This window comes from Episyrphus balteatus, chromosome 3 (genome assembly GCF_945859705.1).
Source record: "Episyrphus balteatus chromosome 3, idEpiBalt1.1, whole genome shotgun sequence".
In the NCBI taxonomy this organism is placed as follows: Eukaryota; Metazoa; Arthropoda; class Insecta; order Diptera; family Syrphidae; genus Episyrphus; species Episyrphus balteatus.
Window position 1 is genome coordinate 105,351,786 of NC_079136.1, and position 22,081 is coordinate 105,373,866.

At 31.5% G+C, this 22,081-nt stretch overlaps 1 long non-coding RNA gene across 1 annotated transcript; it reads left to right on the top strand.

The window, feature by feature from the left end:
• Positions 1–6,309: 6,309 nt before the first annotated feature.
• On the top strand, positions 6,310–9,980 carry LOC129916486 (uncharacterized). Its single transcript, XR_008772460.1, has 2 exons — positions 6,310–7,459; positions 7,520–9,980. It is a non-coding gene; the product is annotated as an uncharacterized LOC129916486 (long non-coding RNA).
• Positions 9,981–22,081: the final 12,101 nt, after the last annotated feature.

The window sequence follows — 22,081 nt, forward strand, 5'->3', positions numbered from 1 at the left end:
AGAAGAGTTTAACTCAATCTATATTAAAAATATTTAAAAAACAAAAGAATGGTTTATTTTAAGAATAGTTTAACTCAATCTAACCAGTGCAGTGGACACTGGATTTTAGCTATGTGTTGTACCTACTAGTACAGGCACGTGGCCAGGAGGGGGGGGGGGGCTTGGGGGTAGATCTTGTTAGCTTTTATGTTAGCTTTTATGAATGTTTTTTGTGGATACGTCTTACCACAACATGCGTTTTCAAGTACAATCTAAGGTAAGAAGGCAAAATTTACACGGTTTTGAACTAAACTTTTTCGAATCGTGGAAGGAAATTCAATGATATGGTATCGTTTTTTTTTTTTCTACGTATCATCCTTATTTATGAAAGTGCATTGTTAGTGCACTTTATTTTGGAGTAAGTTCACTTTGCTCAGCAAGAATTTAACATCTTATCAACAGATCCACATACCTACTTATTGCCTGTGTTTTTTTGGCATTGCTATCCGTTTCCGCAGTTGGCGTTTACATGCATCACAAAAACAATATGCAGCTGCCGATAAGAATAGAAGTTAAACCAAGGTGCGGATAGAATTTTGCCGAACTGTATAGGTTTACGTTTTCCTTTCTCTTGCATATATGTATATTTTTGTTCAGTGTTAATATGTGGGAAATCCTACTGGGAATAGCTTTGCCAAAAAAAAAACACGCCTAATGGGTGCGAGTCCTTAGTCCATCATGTGCAATTTGCATAAAAACAAGCAAAGCGGCATTTAAAAAATAATCTTAGGTTATGGCACATTTGATGCTGAATCTAATGGAACTAAAACCAAGACAATTTAACTCCCCTGAAAATAGTTTTGCATGAAAAAAGACTATACATAATTCGAAATTATCGTCTCGTCATATAGCGTCATATAGGATGGTTTTATGAGAAAAAAATTCATATTGGTTATCTACGGTTTTTATTACATTTAGCATGTAGCATCCAGTCTTTATCTTATAAAAAAATTGTTCACCACATTTTGAACCAAGCCTCCCCCCCCCCCCCCCCCCCCGAAACGAAATCCTGGCTGCGTGCCTGTACTAGTATTTGGATTCTCTTAACCGAGAAAGCTCAGCGCCATAACGGCCTAATCCCAAGAACTTCGTTTTGAGGAAAACGGGTTTGAAGAAAATCATATTTTCAGGGTTTGTTTTTAATGACTTTTAATAGTTATACAAAAATATTATTTAATTCTTAGTTAGTAATTTTCTTAGTTAGGAGTATTGGCTATATTATTGGGCTATGGTTTGATTTTTTTATTTTTATTCTGAAAATACATTTGTTATAGTATGTACCTAGTTTAGGCAACTTTGACTGTGAAGCCAAAATGGCTTCTACTAAAGTGACAAGAGTTTTTTTTTAATATAATTTAATGGGAATGTATTTTTACTGTGTACTCAGTTTATTTTTTTTAATGTGGATTAGGCCGTTTTGGAGCTGAGAGTCTCATATATGTACATATGTATAAAAAATTATTTTTTTTAGACGGTTTTAAGGATTTTGATTTTTTTTCTAAAAATGCATCTTAATATAGAAATTAAATTTATCTGGCCCAGATGGCATCTCTCCAATTCTTAAAAAAAAATGTAGGAATACATTAGTTCAGAGGCGGATTTACAAATTTTAAAGGTATAGGCCTTTCAGTTTTTGCCGCCCTTGCCCCTTCATTTTTTTGTTAGTTTATATCTCGCTTAGAAAGTGTACCTCTCATACAAATTTTTCACATTATAACAAATTACTCGAAAACGGCTCTTACGATTTTGATTTAACTTTGCAGACGTAATACTCAAAGCAATATCAAAAAAGTCAAATAACAAAAAAAAAAATTTCATTTTTTAAAATGTTACCCTAAATAACGGCTTTTCCCCAACATCAAATTTTTTTTTTAAATTTATATAGAGCGAGCTCTTAAAATCTACAAGTAAACTAACATACACTGTTAAAAATTCTGGAACATTTTTTAATACTTTTTGGGTTACATATGTATATACTTTTTATTTCTTTTAATCTTACAATTGGTATTTCACTTTCATCTATCTTATCAACAAACTGTAAGCTATTTTCAGCCGCGTTTGTTGGGTATGGCTTAAAAACATTCGCAAGATGCTCCGCGAAAAGGTTAGCTTTTCTTTTGGGTTACCGATCCATTTCCCATCTTGAGATTTCAAGGGAGAGTTTAGTAACTGCGGTCTTTTCAGGCGCTTGGCTGCTTTCCATAGTGAAAAATCGGTTGAAGCATCAGTCGTTAAATTCTTTAGGAATGTACTGAGTGAATCATTTTTGAATTTATAAATTTGTTTTTTTAAGATTGTTGCTTATACGGTTAAACGTTGTTTTATCGTCTGGAAATCTAGTATTTTGCCATTTTCTTCGAGCTCTTCTTTTCTCTATTATCAACTCTCTTATCTCTAAAGGATATTTTATTTCATTTTGTCTTCTATTAGAAAATGTTGGAGTACTTTCTTCAGCGACCTGTTGCACATCAGCAATAAATTGTTCCACTTCATGGTCAATTTGCTCGATTGTATCCATGGGAGATCTTAAATTTATAAAACTTAAAAGCCTTTCTCTAAAATCACTCCAGTTTGTTTTCTTATTTACAAGCTTTGGATTACTTTTTTCTATTACTTCCGATTCACTTAGTGATAGAATCACTGGAGTATGATCTGATGACAAGTCATAATTACCTTCGACACTAATGTGATTTCGTTTGATTCCTTTAGCTACGAAAAAGTCAATAAGGTCTGGTATTTTGTTAGTATCGGAAGGCCAGTAAGTAGGCGACCTGGAGGAATAGAATTCGCAATTGTATTTACGGCCTGCTTGGAAAAGTCTTTTGCCTTTTGTTGATATAAGTCTTGAACCCCAATGAGTGTGTTTCGCATTGAATTCTCCACCAACAAGAAAGTTATTTCCAAGAAGATTTAATAGATCTGTATAGTCATCTTCTGTCGGGGAGCGCCTTGGTGGGCAGTATATAGCTGCTATCTTAAACTCTTTCGTTTTCATACCAATACTAATAGTTGTTACTTGCATATTTTCATTTGTAAGCTTGGTTTCTTCATAATGTTTTAAGCTTTCTTTTATAAGAGTCGCCGATCCACCTCTTGCCTTGTCAGCTGGATGTGGAGCGTGGTAACATGAATAGTTTTCTATTACATTATCTAGACTTTGCCCATTGGAGAAGTGAGTTTCGGACACCAGGCAAATATCTATATGTTCTAGATCTAAAAATATTTTTAATTCGGATAAGTGTTGTAAAAGACCGTTTGCATTCCATGTAGCGATTTTAAGTGTTCTGTCCATCATTGTTTTTTAAGAGCGACTTTTTCGCTTAACTGTTTGATATTCAAATCCTGTTTATCAATTCTTTGAAGAATGAGGTGTAGCATTTCTTTTATGGAAGTCTTCATTCATATCAATTTTTAGTTGCATGTTTTCCTTCGCACTTTACACAAGCAAACTCGCGGTTGCAGTATTTTTGGGTATGACCAAAAGCTTGGCAACGTTTGCACTGCGGAACAACTTTAGATTTTCGGAGTGGTTCAATTTTAACAGCTATGCCCAAGATTGACACTTTGTTTACTGTCAAAAGTTAGCATGAATAAAGGTAGTAACCTCTTACTTGTCGTCGATTCTCCAGAGGAGTTTTTAATTGTCTCACTCTTAAATAGATTGACTGCATCAAGGGCTTGGTAGCCTTTTTGTACAAGATCTTCCACAACTTCCTCAGGAGAGCACGAGGAATGAAGACCTCTGGCTACTACTTTTATTGGCCTTGTAGCTTTGTTCTCATATGAGTGCCATTGAATTTGGTGTTTGCTCAATTCTTCAGTGACAGATCTATACTCGTCGGCTTCTTCGACTGTGACTTTCCAGTTGTCTTTGTTGTACGATGTGTATTTGCAAGCTTTTTTAGTACATTTTTCTATTATTTTCTTAAGATCTCCAAAAATTGAAAAACCTGAGATCATAATTGGTGGTGGTGTAATTTTTTTGCTGCCTTTAGCGTGAGAATTTGATTTAACAACAGCTACCACATTATTCGGTTCTTTAGTTTCTGTAAATAATTCTTTATTATTTTCGTTTTTAGAGTTTTTCTGATTTCTTAAACAAATCTCAGGACTCCCGTTTGGTTTACGTTTCTTTGTGATACGCTTATTTTTCTTTTTCTCAGTTTCAAACAAGAGCTCTTCTTCATCAGTTTGATATTCACGCTCAATATATTTTGGACTTAACTGAATCTTTCTTGTCAAGTAAGGAAACTTTCTCTTCGAGTTTTTTCACTTGCAGCTGAAGACTTTGAACTAGAACTTCAAGTTGTTTTCTTGCTGCTATTTCAATTTGCCATTCTTCAAAGTAGTTCTTTGATTTTGATTGGTCTATCTCTTTGTCTTCGATGGAACTCTGTTGATCTGTAATGTCGATCTCTTCATTTTTCTTGGTCCCTTTTTTTCTGATGTGTTTAACATCGATAGTATTGTTTGGAGTTGTCGGTGATGTAACCCCTGAAGTAAATTTGTTTGGGGGAGTTCTTTGCATCTTTGAACTCCGTCTCTCAATATTTATAAGCAATAATTGGTCCTCCCCAGAATCCATAGGACCGACCTCTAAAGAGAGTGGATTTACCAGTTTAACTGGATTGCCACCTGGGGTATTTAATCTAGTCGTTTTGTTCATTGCCATAATTTTTTTTTAACTTTGTTTTCGTACCATAAATAGGTCAGTTACTTCTATCCATAGTTTATATTCAGCCGCCCCACAGGGTACAGACGCTGACCAGTGTGCCGCACAATATGTGTCAGACGCTCTTGGATTTAATTGTGAGCTGGTGCATTCAGAGCGATATTTCTGTTCTTTTGCTCCTAGTTCCTGAAAAGATAACTCAGGTGACTCAGCTCGTGGATCGAATGGATCCAACGCTCGTCGTTAGTTGGATATCCAGCGGGCACCGCGAGGAGGTGACGATGCGATTTTGCCACGCCATAAATGAAGTGATGTTAAGTTTATATATTATGTTTTATTAAAATAATTGTGTAATTTTAATTAAAGACTTGTTTTATTTAGTTTTATTAATTTTCATGACCCAATTTTGTATGAATGTGATAACAAAATAGCTGTCTTAAGAAAGAATCACAAAAATGTGATTATCACTGTGACTATCACCTTACGCAGATCAAATTTGTCTTTTGTGACTGTCACCGATCACAAATCACATTAGCCGATTCCACCCCTGGTGACCTCCGGATTAACTAGCCTTTTCTGTATATGCGAATCTCTGTGCAGAACGACCTTTTTTCTTCGCGAATCTTTGGTTCAAAAATGAATGAAAATAACAAACAAAAAAACATAAAAGATGATGAGACTGGTTCTTCTTCTAAACCGGGCGACCGACGCACTATGAAAAATATGGGCCATTTTCTGATCAAAAATAGATAACTTACATGTTTTTAAAGGTAGAGACTTAAAATTTGGTAGATAAATAGTTAAATATTCAACAATTAATTGGGATATAAATTTAACATTAAGAAAATTTTACTCGCGCCACTGCGGATCTTCAAAAAAATAATGTTGTCAAAAATCGACAATAATAAAATTTATAGTTCAAGATTAGCCATACATCACTCTAGACTCATTGAGCTCCAAGCTAATATTTTACTGTATGCAAAATAATGCCAAAATAAACATACCTTTCCTTGGCAAGAGTCAGGGTTGCCACGCGTTGGAATATATTGTATTTGTGTTTTCATCAGGTTTAAATATAAAGTACATATACCTATGCATAAATGTTACAACTGTTAACTGTTCGCATGAATTTTGTTATATGGTTGCCACAACATAAATTAAGAGATCATAGGGTTGCCACAATTTTTTTTGGGGGAGGGTGTCTACCTGCCTTAATATAGGCTAGATGGGGATTTTCGTAAAATGTAACTATATAAAATGCACGACTGGGTCACACGAACTTGCTCTTAGAGTTAAAGTTGCTTAAATTTTTAAGACTTTTTATATAGAAATTTGGAAAAAAAATAAAATTCGTTTTAAAAAAAAATAAAATAAAATCTGAAATCAAATTGCCCTCCAAAACAAGTATGCAGTTTTGATTGATATATTAAGGCTGAGTGGACCACGTAAAAATCGGGTTTTCGTTTACAAATCGGTGAATAACTTTTACATTTTTAAAGATAATTGAATGAAATAAATTTTAATTTTTAGATAATAAACAAGGCTAAATATCTTCATCCTTACAATTTCCAAATTTGTGCACTTGTAATTAAGAGAGAACAAAACATGAAAAAATTTTCGTTCTTTTAGAACGACCTGAAAGACATTGGTTTGTTTCTTAGTTAGACTAAAATTTTTGTTTTTTTTTATTTCTATTTTGGATTGAGGTTGAATCAAACTACGGAGTAAAACTATTTTGAAAAACTAAAAATGTATTTTTCATAGAAAAAAATTAATCGAAACTGAAGCTATTTTTCCTTATGTTACAATGTTTGAACATGTATAACTTCTGCAATTATTGATAAAATTCATCGAAATAAAAAGAAATAAGTACCTCAACTCAAATACTAACACATTGATTAGTTTAAGAAATTTATATTAAGTTTTAAGGTCTTAAACAACAAAAAAATACTAAAAAGTCATTTTTTCTTAACTTTTTTTTTTTTTTCAAAGTATGATTTTGATTTTTATTTTATTTAAAAGCTTTGTTTATGAACTATGGAGTAAAACTATATTTTGTTGGAAAATATTATTTTGTAACCCTCCAATCGCTTTTTAAGTAGTCCAAAAAATAATAAACTGTACTATGATACCAGAATTTTTAGATTTTTTGTTATATTTTTTTTATTTTTTTTTTTCATTATTTTTTCTATCAATATCAAGTTAGAAAATAAGAATTGCTATAATAGTTTTCTTACAATTAATTTTTGAAAAAGAGTCTACTTTCCATTTTTTTCCTCAGAAATTCATGGAATGCGTATGTATTGGAACTTGTAGTTCAAACAAATTCCGCTGGCGCTAGTTGTATCTCTCTCTTTACTATCTTCTATTTTGTTTTTACATGATCTCTCGCACTCGCTCTGTCGAGTGGTTGTTTGGTGGTATAAAGAATAAGATGAACTTAGGTATCTGCATTCTAAATATTGTTTGTACCGTTTGTACATAGGTTTTTCCATAAAAAAGGATTGGCGAAAATGAGAGGATACAGGAAATGGATCTCTCGCACGTTTGCAATGTATGGTATCTGGTGTTGCGTGGTAGGTATATGGAATAGGATAAACAAGTTTTTTTTTGTATTCTTGTTTTTTTTTTTGTAAACTGGTTTATTTATCTCTTTCATAAATTTATGATGTTGCATGTTAGGTATTCTTCTGAGCAACTGTATGGATATATTTTTTTCTATGAAAACAAAATTTGGAAAGACAGGCAGTCTGTAATGTTATTCGTATTATAATACAAAAATCTAAATTTTCGAATTTGACTTTATAGATGAAATTGTCTTTTTCTGTGAAATCGCGCACAACTTTTCTGCTTCTCAATTACCTCATTTGTATAATTTTTCAAAACAAACTAATGAGAAATATGACCAGTCAAAAACTTCGCTTAGTAGGCGAAGATGGCATCTGTGAAGTCAAATGCCCATCATCAGTCAAAAACTTGACTATAAGCGATGCAGTTGAAAAGAAAAAACTAAAATATCTTCAGAAAAGCGGAGATACTTTTGTACTAAAAAAAAACGACGATTATTTTTATCAAGTGCAAGGACAACTGCACATTACAAAACGATCCCATTGTTTTTTTGGTGTATGGACATCATGCGATTTTGTTTATATAAAAATACAAAAAGACGACTCATTTTGGGAGGACAAAATAAAAAACAAACTACTAAATTTTTATAATAATCATTTTTTATTGGAATTATGTGATCCACGGATTCCAAGAAGTATGAGGGTATGGAATACGTAATATAACAGCAAACGATCTACTTTCTATTAGAATATTATTACTTTTCAAAACTATGTGTATTTTTCTAAATCTGTAACACTATTTTCTTTTTTCGTTCCATACCTTCAAATTAATTTTCAATATTCAGTAATATTTTATCTAAAGCAGTCTAACATTTAAATTGTTTTTTGTTTTTTTAGTTATAAGGAATTTGTTATGTTTATCACCTTTCTAAATAAACTATTGAGTATCTTGTACCTACTTTTAACCCCTTGTAACCCAACATCGGAAATTTTAAAATTAATAATGTCAATCGACTAGCCTTTAGCTATAATAAAACACGTATTTTTTAAAAATTCAATATCTTTATTATTTACTTAGTTATTTCGAAGTTTAAGGAGTAAAAAAATAAGTTTAAATAATTTATTTTTGTAGATAAATGCAAAAATTGAAGCAAAAAACTTTCTAATATTTATTTTTAGGCGGATTCCTAAAATCCAAAAATAAAACCCCGTTACTTTATGCAGAAAAAATATTTTTTCTGAATTTCGTTGTTTTTACACAAATTTGCTTGTTTTCAAAAAAAGCCGAACTTTCAACTTTAACTGCCAGTTAAAAACTATTGGTGTCATTCATTAAAATATGATGTACTATTTCGATAAAGCAATATCTAAAAAATATGTTATAAGCTTCAAAAGAAGAAAAATATAGTGTTTGCAACTTTTGTGGGACCTTTGTTGGTTTGTAACAGATATGTCACATGGGGCTACAAGGGGTTAATAATGAAATAAAATGTATTGTTTTTGTACCAAAACTAATTAAAATCCAAAAAATTATTATTATAATTTCGTATGTAAAAACAAAAAATATTTATTTATTTATTTTATCTAACTTAATTGAAGAGAAAAATATACATATATACAGGGTGTCCCAAAAGTAATGGATCAAACGAAATATGCTGATAGGCCAACTTTAGGGCTCTCAGAATTTAGTAACTTGTTCATCCCGAATCCTTACGGTTTTCAATTTAATGCAATTTTTGTGAATTATCGAAAAATCTCGACTTTGCAACAGTATTTTGCTTCCTCCGCTCATAATTGATTTTTGTTTTTTACAATTCTTTCACTAAAACATTGGCTAATAAGAATAAATAATTATTTAATCAAAATATTTTTTATTTCATACGCCATTTTGCTGCAAATTAATTAACAGTTCCATGTTTTATAAAAACTCAATTACTTAATTTTTTTTTTCAGAGCAACACACTGCAAAAAATTTGTATGGTGTGACACAGGTTAATTATTTTAAAAACTTGCCGTGTTATTGCACTTTTCAAAAATGTATAAAAGTTTCCAAACTTGAAGTTAGAACAAAAGATATTACAATTTTAATGCAACAAAACAGGCCTTTTCAGAGAAAAATAACAAAGAAAAATAAACACATTTCCTCGACTGTTGTTTGTTTATTTCTTTTTGAATAAAAGCCTCGATTTTTGTTTGTTATTTTGCTCTGAAAACCCCTGTTTTTTTTGCATTAAAACTGTAATATCTTTGGTTCTAATTTGAACTTTGGAAATTTTTATACATTTTTGAAAAGTGCAATAACACGGCAAGTTTTTAAAATAATAAACCAGTATCACACCATACAATTTTTTTTCGGGATGTTCCTCTCAAATAAAAGTAAGAAATTGAGTTTTTATAAAATATGGAACTGTTACATAATTTGCAGCAAAATGGCGTATGAAATAAAAAATATTTTGATTAAATAATTATTTCTTATTATTAGGCAATGTTTTAGTGAAAGAATTGTAAAAAACAAAAATCAATTATGACCGGAGGAAGCAAAATACTGTTGCAAAGTCGAGATTTTTCGATAATTCACAAAAACTGCATTAAATTGAAAACCGTAAGGATTTGGGATGAACAAGTTACTAAATTCTGAGAGCCGTAAAGTTGGCCTATCTGCATATTTCGTTTGATCCATTACTTTTGGGACACCCTGTATATGAATAACAATAATATCAATTAATAATATAATATATAAATCTATGTACAAATTCGAAAGAAAAAGTTAAAAACATTGAAATAAATAAACAAATATGTACCTAATAGTTTTAAAAAATAAACGTTTTATTTGCCAAAAAAAAAATGTTGAAAAAATTTGTTTTTAAACTACTAAAATAAATATCATCACTGGATACTATAACAAAGAAAAAAAAATCGATCAGATTCCTTCGCCTACGAATACTTGCAAAAGATATATAGAATACCAAGTGATGTAGGTACATAGATGCGCAGAAAGATAGAAAAATTCAACACTGAATATCATACCATTTTTTTCTTCATAAATATACCTACCATGACTCTTACACATAGAGTAAAACCAACGGAAAACGAAAACACAAGTGAATTCGGTTGCGCAAAGCAAAACCGCAATATACACTTGCAAGGCTTGCAACCCTTTTTTTGCTATTTCCTTGATGCTGATTTGTTTTTTCTACCTAAATAGACTTTAATTTTATGACTTTGGTTCTCTAGAAAGGGAAAGAGAATGCAAATAAAGATACCGAGAGAGAACTGAGTTGAGATGACGTTGAACGTGAGAGATGTATGGCGAAGAAAGGTCACTAATACACACAAACTCATTTACATGAAGTCTGAGTTCGTCATTCGGGGACACCCACTCTTAAGATGCATTTTTAGAAAAAAAATTTTCAAAATCGTTACAGTCGTTTTTTAAAAAACTAATTTGTTATAAATAATTTTTTGTAAAAAAAGTTTTAAAATAAAATTGGTATGTCATTTTGTAGAAATCACTAGTCAGCAAACAAAATTTCAAAAAAATTCAATGTCCCGTTTTCTAAAATTTGATTTTTCAAAAAAAAATTTTCAAAATTTTTTTAAAAATCCAGAAATTATTTTTTTCGAAATTTTATTTTTGGTTAATATTTAAATTATATAAATGCTTCTTCACAAAAAGTTTCGTTGAAATCGAATAAGCAGTTTCGGAGATAATCGGATTTGAAACAAAAACGGTTCTATGGCAGGTACCGTTAATAATATAAAATATAATAAAATAAAAACAAAAAATGTTTCATTAGAAGATAGACCTTATCTTGAAACTGATATTTAATTTTTTTAAACAAAATCGTTGGAGCCGTTTTCGAGATATTTTAATTTTACAAAAATCGGTACATGACAAGTACCGTTTTTTTGGTCCAAAAAAATTAATTCCAAAAACCCCTCTGGAGAGTCGCCAAATAACGCTACATACCAAATTTGAAGTCAATCAGTCCATCGGTTTAGGCTGTAGGTCCTTATACAGAGAGACTGACAGACAGACGGACTTCCGGGACCCACTTTTTTGGCATTCTCTACCATCGTAATGTCATGGAAAAATGTTATCTCAACTTTTTTTTTTGTACGAATGCATAACTTGATATATAGTACCTATATCGCAAGTAAAAATTGAAAAAACAAAACAGTTGCAAAAACAACGTTAAGTCTTTTTAAAAATCATTCTTTATTAATTTTGTAATCATATTCTTGTTATGAAGAACACCAGAATACTGGGAGGCAAATTGGTGAGAGAATTGTATGTACATATGGGCCATAGAGGAAGGAATACCTTCCTCTATGTGCAGTTGCTTGAAGAATTCCAAAAAAATCAACTTGGATATTGTTTTGACCAAATTATCGAAGAAAAAAAGAATTTCCATTAGGGTGGTTCAAACTTTTTTTTTTTATTAATTACAAAAATTATTTTTCACTACAGAGAAAGTTTGTAAAACATGGTTTATGAAATATAATGTAAAATTGGGGTAGGTATTTTCGAATTAGGGGGCTCAGAAAAATGGTATATCGTCGGTCTCATAAGAAAACCTCGTAACTCCATTTTTTTTTTCAAAAATGACTTTTGAATGCCATTCATTAGAAAATATGTCAGCGAAGCAACCCATAAAATTGGGGGTCATTCCGAAAACTCTAAATAGATTTAAATTCAAATTTAGCACAGCGCGTTTCTTCCCAACTACTCTGTTGTTTGTTTATTCTTTCGTCTCTCCTGTAAAATTTTGATTTTGGGAGTTACGAAGTTTTCTCATGAGACCGACGATATTTAACATTTACGCTTGGAATTCAACCAAATTCAATTTAATTAATTCGGCATGAATATTACTATAGCAAAAACGCACTTAACAAACTTTCTGTGCACTAAAAATCCTTCTTTTTTTTCAAACGCATAAAAAAACTTTCTTGAACACCCTAATTAAAAATATTTTTTCCATAGATAATTTGTTCTAAATGTGAACTACTCGGTGTTTTTATTATTTTTTTTTTAGAAGAAAGTATTTATTTTTGCCACCCTAATATAACACGGTTTACAAATTTTTCGTGTTATTAAAAACAATATTTTCGGAAACTGAAAAAGAAATATTTTTTTGCTCAAACAAAACTCATTCTGTGGTAATTTTTTTTATATTTTTTTTCTGACGTTTATGAACACTCAGTGACTGCTGAAAATTGTATCAACGCAGGCCTGCAAACATTCTGCAGAATTGGTGTGTTCATTAATGCAGCAAAGCAGAAAGACGATTGGACTGACGCAGATTTCCGACGTTTATGAAAACACCCTATATCTACATATGAAATAATGCTAGTTTTTTAGAAAGACAGACATTTTAGTATTATCCTCTAATAAACATCCTTGTACTTTAACATCATTTGCTTTAACATTTGTTTGGGTATTCTTTAACTTACCTCAAAATCTTAAAAAATCTCATGTCCGCAAGTTTTAATTTTCCAGGCCAAACCAGGTTAGGTGCAGATTTAAAATAAATTTAATTATTTTGTGATTATAAATTCATATTTCCATAGTTGCAGATCATGACTATTGCCTCAAACCATATTCGTTTAAGTGAGACTTACGTCGCAACCCCAACCAGGAATAAGCAAGACGCTTCCATTTGTGAAGAATTATCATGTGTATATTATGTTGGTATGTGGTGTAAATATTGTGAGAGAAAAAGAAAATAACAAAAATAATTTTAGTTCTTTCTTTGTCTTTTCATTCATAGAAAAGAAGATGAGCGAAATAGATTTTGTGCGTATTTACTAAATGTATTAAAGCTTTTGGAAAAGCATTTTTTTGTTGATTTCAGTTTCATATATCATTTCTCTCCATATGGATAACACATCTGTATGAATGTATTATCTGTGCTTGAAGTAGAGATGCTGCGAATATTCGGCCACTATTCAGTATTCGGGCAATTTTTTTGATATTCGATATGTGCTACGAAACTCGAAGTTCGTTAAAATGGTCTCCTAGTGCGAAGAAAGAGGAAGATTGACAGATTTTTCTACAAAATTTTTTTTTGAACGGATCTTAGAAAACTACGACAATCTGCCGTAATACAGTTAAATTTAAATATAAGAATTATACTCTGTCCGATAAAAATTGGTAGTACAGGGAAGATAGGGCATTTGCATCTCACTCTGCTTCACGACTTCTGGATATGTCTATCACATAAAAAAGCTCACACAGCGATGCCGTATTATCCGAAAAAAATGTTGCGTAAAGGTACCATTTTATCGGTAAAATTTCACAAAAACGAAAAAAAAATAATTTTTCGTTTATCACCAAAATAACAAAACAAAAAATTCACTCATTTAAAACACAGCCCGACCCCAAGCAAGGGTAAACTATTTTTCCTGTTGAAATGTTAAAATGCATGTTAAAATGTTGACATTAACTGTTTTCCTTCATACACAAAATAAAAAACAAACAGCCACCAACACCAACGACAACACATAATGCTTTTTTTCATTTTAAAAGCTTGAAAAAGCATTAATCCTGAAAGCTCTTTCAGAAAAATAATAGAAAAAGGAGTAGTTTATGGACGAAGTTTACCAATGGTAACCCTTATGCATTGTAAATACTTTTAATAAAAAAGTTTTATCATTGAGTTTCATTCTGCCACAGATCGTGTGGCAGATCGGTCATAGGAGGGTGTACTTCGCTTATGTCGTTTTCTATTGACGAATCTCAGAATGAGATTTGTGAATTTGACAGCTGAAAGGGGGGGTGAAGAGGGAAAATAGTGGACAAATCTCAGATTTCATGATCTATTTGCGTCCTGAGATTCAAAAAAATGACAAAAAAATGAATCTGAGATTCAAGAATCTGATTCTAGATTTTTATCAAGATTCACGCATACAAACACACGCACTTTCACACACACTCCTCTGTTTGACATTTGTCTGAACATTTGTTGTTGTTTTATTTTTTTTATACGCACAGATTTCGCACACAATTACAAAACTAGATTTCATATTCTATTTGCAGTGGAAAATCTGAGAATTTTGCACAAAAATCTCAAAAGTCAATAGAAAACGACATTAGTAAAGAAATTACAACAACAATGCCATGGCAAGTCTTTGGTTTTCTTGTGTGTTTCAGGGGCATATTTTTCGCGAATTGCTTTTTGGCAGTCGTTAGGTCCCACTGATTTTGAAAAAGCTCTCCCATAAGGCCTGTACTGCCAATTTTTATCGGACAGAGTATAGTTACGAATTTCTGATGAATGCAACGGATAATTTCTTAAATTATCTAGCAGAAGCATATACGAACATGCTCAATGAATCTAGGATTGATGAATCTTTTTGTATCCACAAGACTAGAAAGAGGAGGAGGGGTGCTGCTTGCTGTGCGCTCTTTATATGCCTGTACCGAATTAGCATTGCCAACATCAAATAATTCATCTTTTGACATTGATCAAATTATTATCAAGGTATCATTAAATTGTAAAAAAGATATTTTTCTAATAGTAAGTTATATTCCGCCAAAGAGCCATATAGATTTGTATAAAGAACATATAAATAACTGTATTTATTATATTTCTAATGTCGTTTTCGATTGGAATCACTCAAGGATTCACTCATTCTGAAATCCAATAAAACAGTTCGAATTGCTTCCACTCAATTCTATTTTTTTTTTGTGTTTGTGTTTGTTTTTCTGTGAAATTTAAAATGTCAAATATGGCATAAGACTTGAAAAATAATTAATATGTGAAGAAAATAGTACCTAATATTCAACAAATTAATCGGGAATTCGTTTTGCAAAATATTTTAAAAGCTTAATTTATTTGTTTGAAAATAAATAAACAAACAAATTTCAGAAAACGAAAAAAATTTGAATGAAAAATAATAATAAACAATGATTGAGTGTATCTTTGACATGTGAGTATTCATGTATTAGTGCTTTTTGATTTGATTCTGATTTGAAATCAAGAAGAGAATTTCTCTTCTGAGAAGCGTTCTGGCTGTCATTTTCATGGCAATAAAACGGTTTCAGAAGTCTTCTGAATGAATCTGGACGCTTCCGGAGAGCCAATCGAAAACGATATAAGCTTAATAATAGCATGTCATTTTAGTAGGTGATTTTAACTTGCCGAATTTAAATTGGGTATTTGACTCTGATGAAGGTTTTCTAGTTCCTTTTAATGTAAATAATGAGTGTGATTCCTTATTTATTGATTCGCTTTTAACTGTTAATTTGATTCAAATGAACAATTGTAAAAATAGTTTAAATAGAACACTCGATTTATTGTTTGCAGATAAAGACTTAAATTTGTTCGTAAATAATTCTATTTTTCCAATATTTCCAAACACTTTACATCACATGCCAATTTGCGCAGTATTTATGATGAATTAGAAAAGAATTTCAATGTTCTAAATAAATTTTTATATAAAAACTATATTTACTCTATGGAATCCAAGTTAAGAGTCAATAGTAAATGTTTTTGGAGTTTCATTAAAAATTTAAAAAAATCAAATGGATTCCCTAAAAGTATGCAATATTTAACAAGTCTACCATCTATTTGCGATGCCTTTGCTAAGTTTTTTAAGTCAAATTATATCGATTCTAGTAATGTCACAAACACCTCTTTCTGCCAGTCCCTAAATAGTCTAAACATAGGTAATTTAAGTGTTACCATATCGGATGTGGAATTAGCTCTATGTGGTCTAACTGAAGACATTAATTCTGGTCCGGATGAAATTCCACCTATTGTTTTGAAAAAATGTTCCGTCGCTCTATCTAGAGTTTTGTGTTTTGTTTTTAATAGTTCGTTAAAGTATGGTGTATTTTTGCCAGAATGGAAAACGTCCTTCGTTACTCCTATTCACAAATGTGGTCCAAATCAGGAAATCACAAACTACCGACCCATAAGTAAATTGTCCTCAATACCTAAATTATTTGAGAAAATTGTTTGCGATAAATTGAATTTTATATTAAAAGAAACCATATCCCCGTACCAACACGGTTTTGTATCCGGTAGATCAACTTCCACTAACCTAACCATTTTCACGAATTGTATTCTCAATTCATTAGAAAAGGGTTACCAAGTGGACGTTATCTACACCCATTTTGCAAAGGCGTTTGATAGGGTGCATCATAAAATTTTATTACAAAAATTAGAGAGCATAGGTTTTCATTCCAACATGCTTCAATGGCTGACAGCTTATCTTACAGGACGCAGCCAGATGGTTTCAATTGATTCAATTACCTCTCATCCCTTTTCTGTAACTTCCGGCGTTCCACAAGGGAGTCATTTAGGTCCAATGCTGTTCCTTATTTTTATAAATGACCTTCCTGATGTCCTTACTAATTCAACGTGTCTTATGTTTGCGGACGATTTAAAATTTTTTAGACGTGTAAAAAATTTAACAGACTGTACGCTTCTCCAAAATGATGTTAAAAATCTTATCAACTGGTGCAATATAAACCAATTAGCCCTAAACATATCCAAATGTCAATGTTTTTCGTTTACTCGTCGTTTGTTACCTATCGCTTACGATTACAATATGCATAATCATGTCCTTGAAAGAGTTTCTATTAAAAAAGACCTTGGAGTAATTTTTGATTACAAGCTAAACTTTGTACATCACACAGAATTCATGGTGAACAAAGCCAACTCTATGTTGGGTTTTATTTTTCGTAATTCGTTTGGTCTTAGGGACCCATACACTCTAAAAGCCCTTTATGTTTCGTATGTTAGATCAGTCCTGGAATATTGCTGCGTAGTGTGGAATCCTCATTACAATGTTCATATTACAAGAATAGAAAATGTCCAAAAAAAATTTACAAGATTTGCAGTACACAAACTAGGCTGGAACATTGAAATGCCTTCGTATAACGTTAGATGTCAGCTTATTGGTATACAGACATTAGAAAACCGCCGTAAGGTGTTTGCTATAAATTTTGTCAGTGATATTTTATCATATCATATTGATTGTCCTTATTTTTTATCGCTGATAGATCTTTACGCTCCTTCTAGAGAACTAAGAATTCGAACCGCGAAAACGTTCATAGAGTAAATTATGCGTTTAATGAACCTAAGACTCGCAATAATGTGTCAAATAATATAGATTTTAATTTCCATTTGAGTAGAAACTCATTCAAAAATATGTTAAATTTGTATTTTTTAACTAATTAAATAATGTAAATATATAATTTTATTTTTTTGTGTAGCTTTAATTTTATAATGATTCTATGTATAATTTAAAAATTTCGTTAGTCTATTTGAGATTGTAAACTCTAATTGATATTAAATAAATAAATATTTCCAATATTCAAGAAAGGTGATGTAAACCAGCCAAGTAATTATAGAGGCATATCTTTTATGAACTGTATTGCGAAGACGATGGGAATCCTTAATGAAAGACTTTACACTTGGATGGAGAGAAACCATATCCTGTCAGAGTACCAATCTGGTTTCAGGAAGAATTACTCTACTGTTGATAATATTTATGACTTGGCATCAATAGCTCATATAAAACTTGGTGAGAAAAGGAGTGTATGCGTTTTTCGTGGATCTTAAAGCTGCGTTCGACAAAATCTCACGGAACTTACTGATTTATAAATTACGTTCCTTTGGTGTTTCAACAAAATTTGTCAATTTTATTCAAGCCATCTATGCCAACACTTTTTCGGCTGTGTGGAATGGGAAAGAGATGTCGGAGTATTTTGAAACATTCAATGGATTCAAACAAGGTTGTTTCCCCTCACCCCTACTTTTTGCACTGTACATTAATGATCTGCATGAATGTTTAGGAGTAGGTCTCCAAATCGAAAATAATAATGTGAGACTGCTATTGTATGTATATGATATGGTCATCCTTGGAGACGACATCCGAATTATGCAAAATATGATAGATCGACTAGAAGAGTATTGCAACAATTGGTGTTTAGAAGTTAAAATGGGAAAATCCGAACTAATGGTTTTTCGAAATGGAGGTACACTCTCTCACCAGGAAAAATGGGCATTTAAAGGAGAGGAAGTAAGAATTACTTCAAACTATACATACTTGGGTGTTATTCTTACTCCAAAGATGTCATTTAGTAAGCACGTGGAAGTTAGAAACAACTCAGCAAAGAACAGCATAAACGCCACTTGGCAAAACTTTTTGGCAATGAGAAATGTACAGCTGTGTTCAAAATAATAGTAGTGCCTGCAACAAAATAACATTTTTTATATTTACGGTGCTTCTACGGTTAAAAAATTAATTTCTTTGATGTCAAAGTTTGTAACGGTCACTTACTAATAAATGTATCGTAGTTTTAAAATGAAAAAGAAGGTGCTAAATAATTTTTCATTGACCTTTGGTTGTTCTTTATAATTTGGCCTGTTCAAAATAATAGTAGTTAAAGGTATTTTTGAAGAATTTAAAAGCGGTTTATAACTTAGAATATTTATTTTTAGTTTAAAATTAAGTACTCATATAATTTGAATAGTTTTTCAACAAAAAACGATTTGTTTCGGTTTTAATCTATTTAAAGTTCGAAGAGCAAAACACTGCAGTTCGGATAACGGAAACTTATACGAAAGCTGCTTGAAGAAGGGAAAACCTCCTTGGAAATTCAAGTTTATATAAGGATACTCCCCTACAATGGTAGCCAATGCAATAAAGTCAACGAAAGACCCGAAACGCGCGGTAGAAAAAGAAAAAAGACCGCCGTAGATGACAGGCGTATTGTCCAGACGAGCAAAGTTGAGCCTTCTGCATAGCCGTTTCAAATCCAGAAGGCCTTAAGCCTGGATTGCAGTGCAGTGAACATTCGGAGGCGACTGTTAGAGACTAATTTGTACGCTTGAAGTCCACGAAAAGTTCCGCTGTTAACAAAGAAATATGTTAAAATACTAAAATTTTTGACCCTCCATGTTAAACTGTTTTCGTCGTATACTTTGGAACATATTCCGTATTGGGTGGACGTCGGACGTATTGTGGAGATCCAGTACCACCAAGAGGACAAATTTGCTCTCATCAGTAAACAATATGTTACGCCATTACTTCGTTGGCCAGTTTATGTGGTCTTTTAAAAACTGTATACGCTTTTTAATATGTTCCGCGGAACTTTTCGTGGACTTCAAGCGTACAAATTAGTCTCTAACAGTCGCCTCCGAATGTTCACTGCACTGCAATCCAGGCTTAAGGCCTTCTGGATATGAAACGGCGATGCAGAAGGCTCAACTTTGCTCGTCTGGACAATACGCCTGTCATCTACGGCGGTCTTTTTTCTTTTTCTACCGCGCGTTTCGGGTCTTTCGTTGACTTTATTGCATTGGCTACCATTGTAGGGGAGTATCCTTATATAAACTTGAATTTCCAAGGAGGTTTTCCCTTCTTCAAGCAGCTTTCGTATAAGTTTCCGTTATCCGAACTGCAGTGTTTTGCTCTTCGAACTTTAAATAGATTAAAACCGAAACAAATCGTTTTTTGTTGAAAAACTATTCAAATTATATGAGTACTTAATTTTAAACTAAAAATAAATATTCTAAGTTATAAACCGCTTTTAAATTCTTCAAAAATACCTTTAACTACTATTTTTTTGAACAGGTCAAATTCGAAAGAACAACCAAAAATCAATGAAAAATTATTTGGCACCTTCTTTTTCATTTTAAAATTACGATACATTTATTAGTAATTGACCGTTACAAACTTTGACATCAAAGAAATTAATTTTTTAACCGTAGAAGTACCGTAAATATAAAAAATTTTATTTTGTTGCAGGCACTACTATTATTTTGAACACAACTGTAAGTCTGAGTGCAAAATGGAAACTTTTTCTGGCGGTATGTAGGGCTATCCAAACATATGGGGCGCAAGTTTTGGGGTTTGGAGTATTCGAAGAAGTAGATAAGCTACAACGCTATTTTATAAAACGGATATTAAAATACCAGCGAGCACACCAAACTACGAGCTTTCACTTGAAACTGGTGCTAAAGACGGCCATTTTTATACTCTGGATCTTCACCTGCGATATGCCAAGAAAACCCTGTTCGATTTTAACGAAAGTAGACTACCACATCGACTTTCGAAAATTCTTTTACAGAGGAATCAATTTTGGGTAAAAGAGCTACATAAAATCGGATCTGAATTCGGAATACATTGGGACGAACCTTTGGGGTCAGAGGAAGAATGGATCATGAAATGTGTTGCACTGTGTGATTCTCTCAAGCTCAAAACATTTGAAGAAAATAAAAGGAAAGCATTGGCCAGCAGCTCACGCATCTACAAGGTCTTAGATCACTCAAAGGGTCTTAACTATATCACATCAGGGTTTAGCACACTAGCCCAAAAAATTAAAGGATATTTAAACGAAATTAAAACGATATTTATCAATAAAATGTTCAAATAAACTAAAAAAAAAAATGATTTTGCTCATAAAAAAGTAACAAGAAGTAAGTCATTTAGAACTGCAGAAATATGGTGTTTTACTTCATCTCAAAAGTTCAAACCTTCACAACAGAAAAACTGCTTGATGAATAAGCCTGAAACTTTGTATATTAATTTCAGGTATATTAAGCTTCAATAATTAAGCCTCAGTTTAATCTTTTCACCCATAGAAATTAAATAGCGGTACATTTTCTAAAAAACCGTAAAAATGCCTATTTTGATAGCTTTCCTAAATTAATCTCAAAAATAAGAAAACATTTAATTTCTTTGTAGAGAATTAAATGAAGTTTTTAAATGTGTCCTTAAATTTTCTGTTTAGTGATCCGTTGTTGAGATATTGATAGTCAAAGTCAAAAGTACGGTTTTTGGTTTGATGACTGATATTGCAGTGTAAAAAAAATCGTAGGAGTTTGAAACAAAAAGAATTCTATAGCCAAATAAAAAACCTTTCTAAAAATAATAATCATTTTATCAGAAAAATTTTTCTCACTTCCTTATGAGAGAAGTAAAAACAAAAAAAAATTTGAAAATTTTGGTTTTTGAACATTTCCAACAATTTTGCTATTTTACCGTTAGAAATAAAATAATTTAATATTTAATCCTAAAACTAGAAGAATAGAGCTTTCACATCCTTTTTATTTTATCATGATGCGGTCAGTTTTAACTGAGATACAGCCTATCGAAAATCACTAAAAAAATCACGATTTTTTTTTGTTCCCTTAATTTTTTGGGCTAGTGTATTTCTAAAATAACCTGGATCTTCAAAGCGAGATGTGATTTAATCTTTCTGAATGGAAGCAGATATAACAGCAATGAATCATCCTTATGCAGCCTTTGCGACATGAGAGAGGAAGAAAATATTCAACACTTTTTGGGCCGATGCCCAGTACTGCGAGAATTCAGAGTCAGATACTTCAAAAAACCGACATTGGAAGAAAACGATATTATACGTTAACAAATTAAATAAAGATCGAAATAGATTTTAATAATGTTGCAAATAATATTGAATGCCTTTTTAAAATAACATAAATTAAAAATTTTTAAGTTTAAAATTTTGCTAATAATCAAAATTTTTGTTTTTTTCATATCTTTTTATGTTTAATGTTGATAAAATCTATAAATTCTATTCACAAATAACAATATTTTTAATGAAAATTAAATAATAAATTACTCGACAGACGACTCCTAAGGTCATTGTCGTAAGTTTGAAATTTTAACAATATCTAAAAACAAGGCAAATGAAAATCTTTTTATATATTTGAAAATTTAGTTGAAATAAAAACAATTTACATACTTACATACAGTTAAATTTTAAAAAAAAAACCCTAAATGACTTATTAAAGGCTCAATAATTTCGATTCTCCAAATTTCA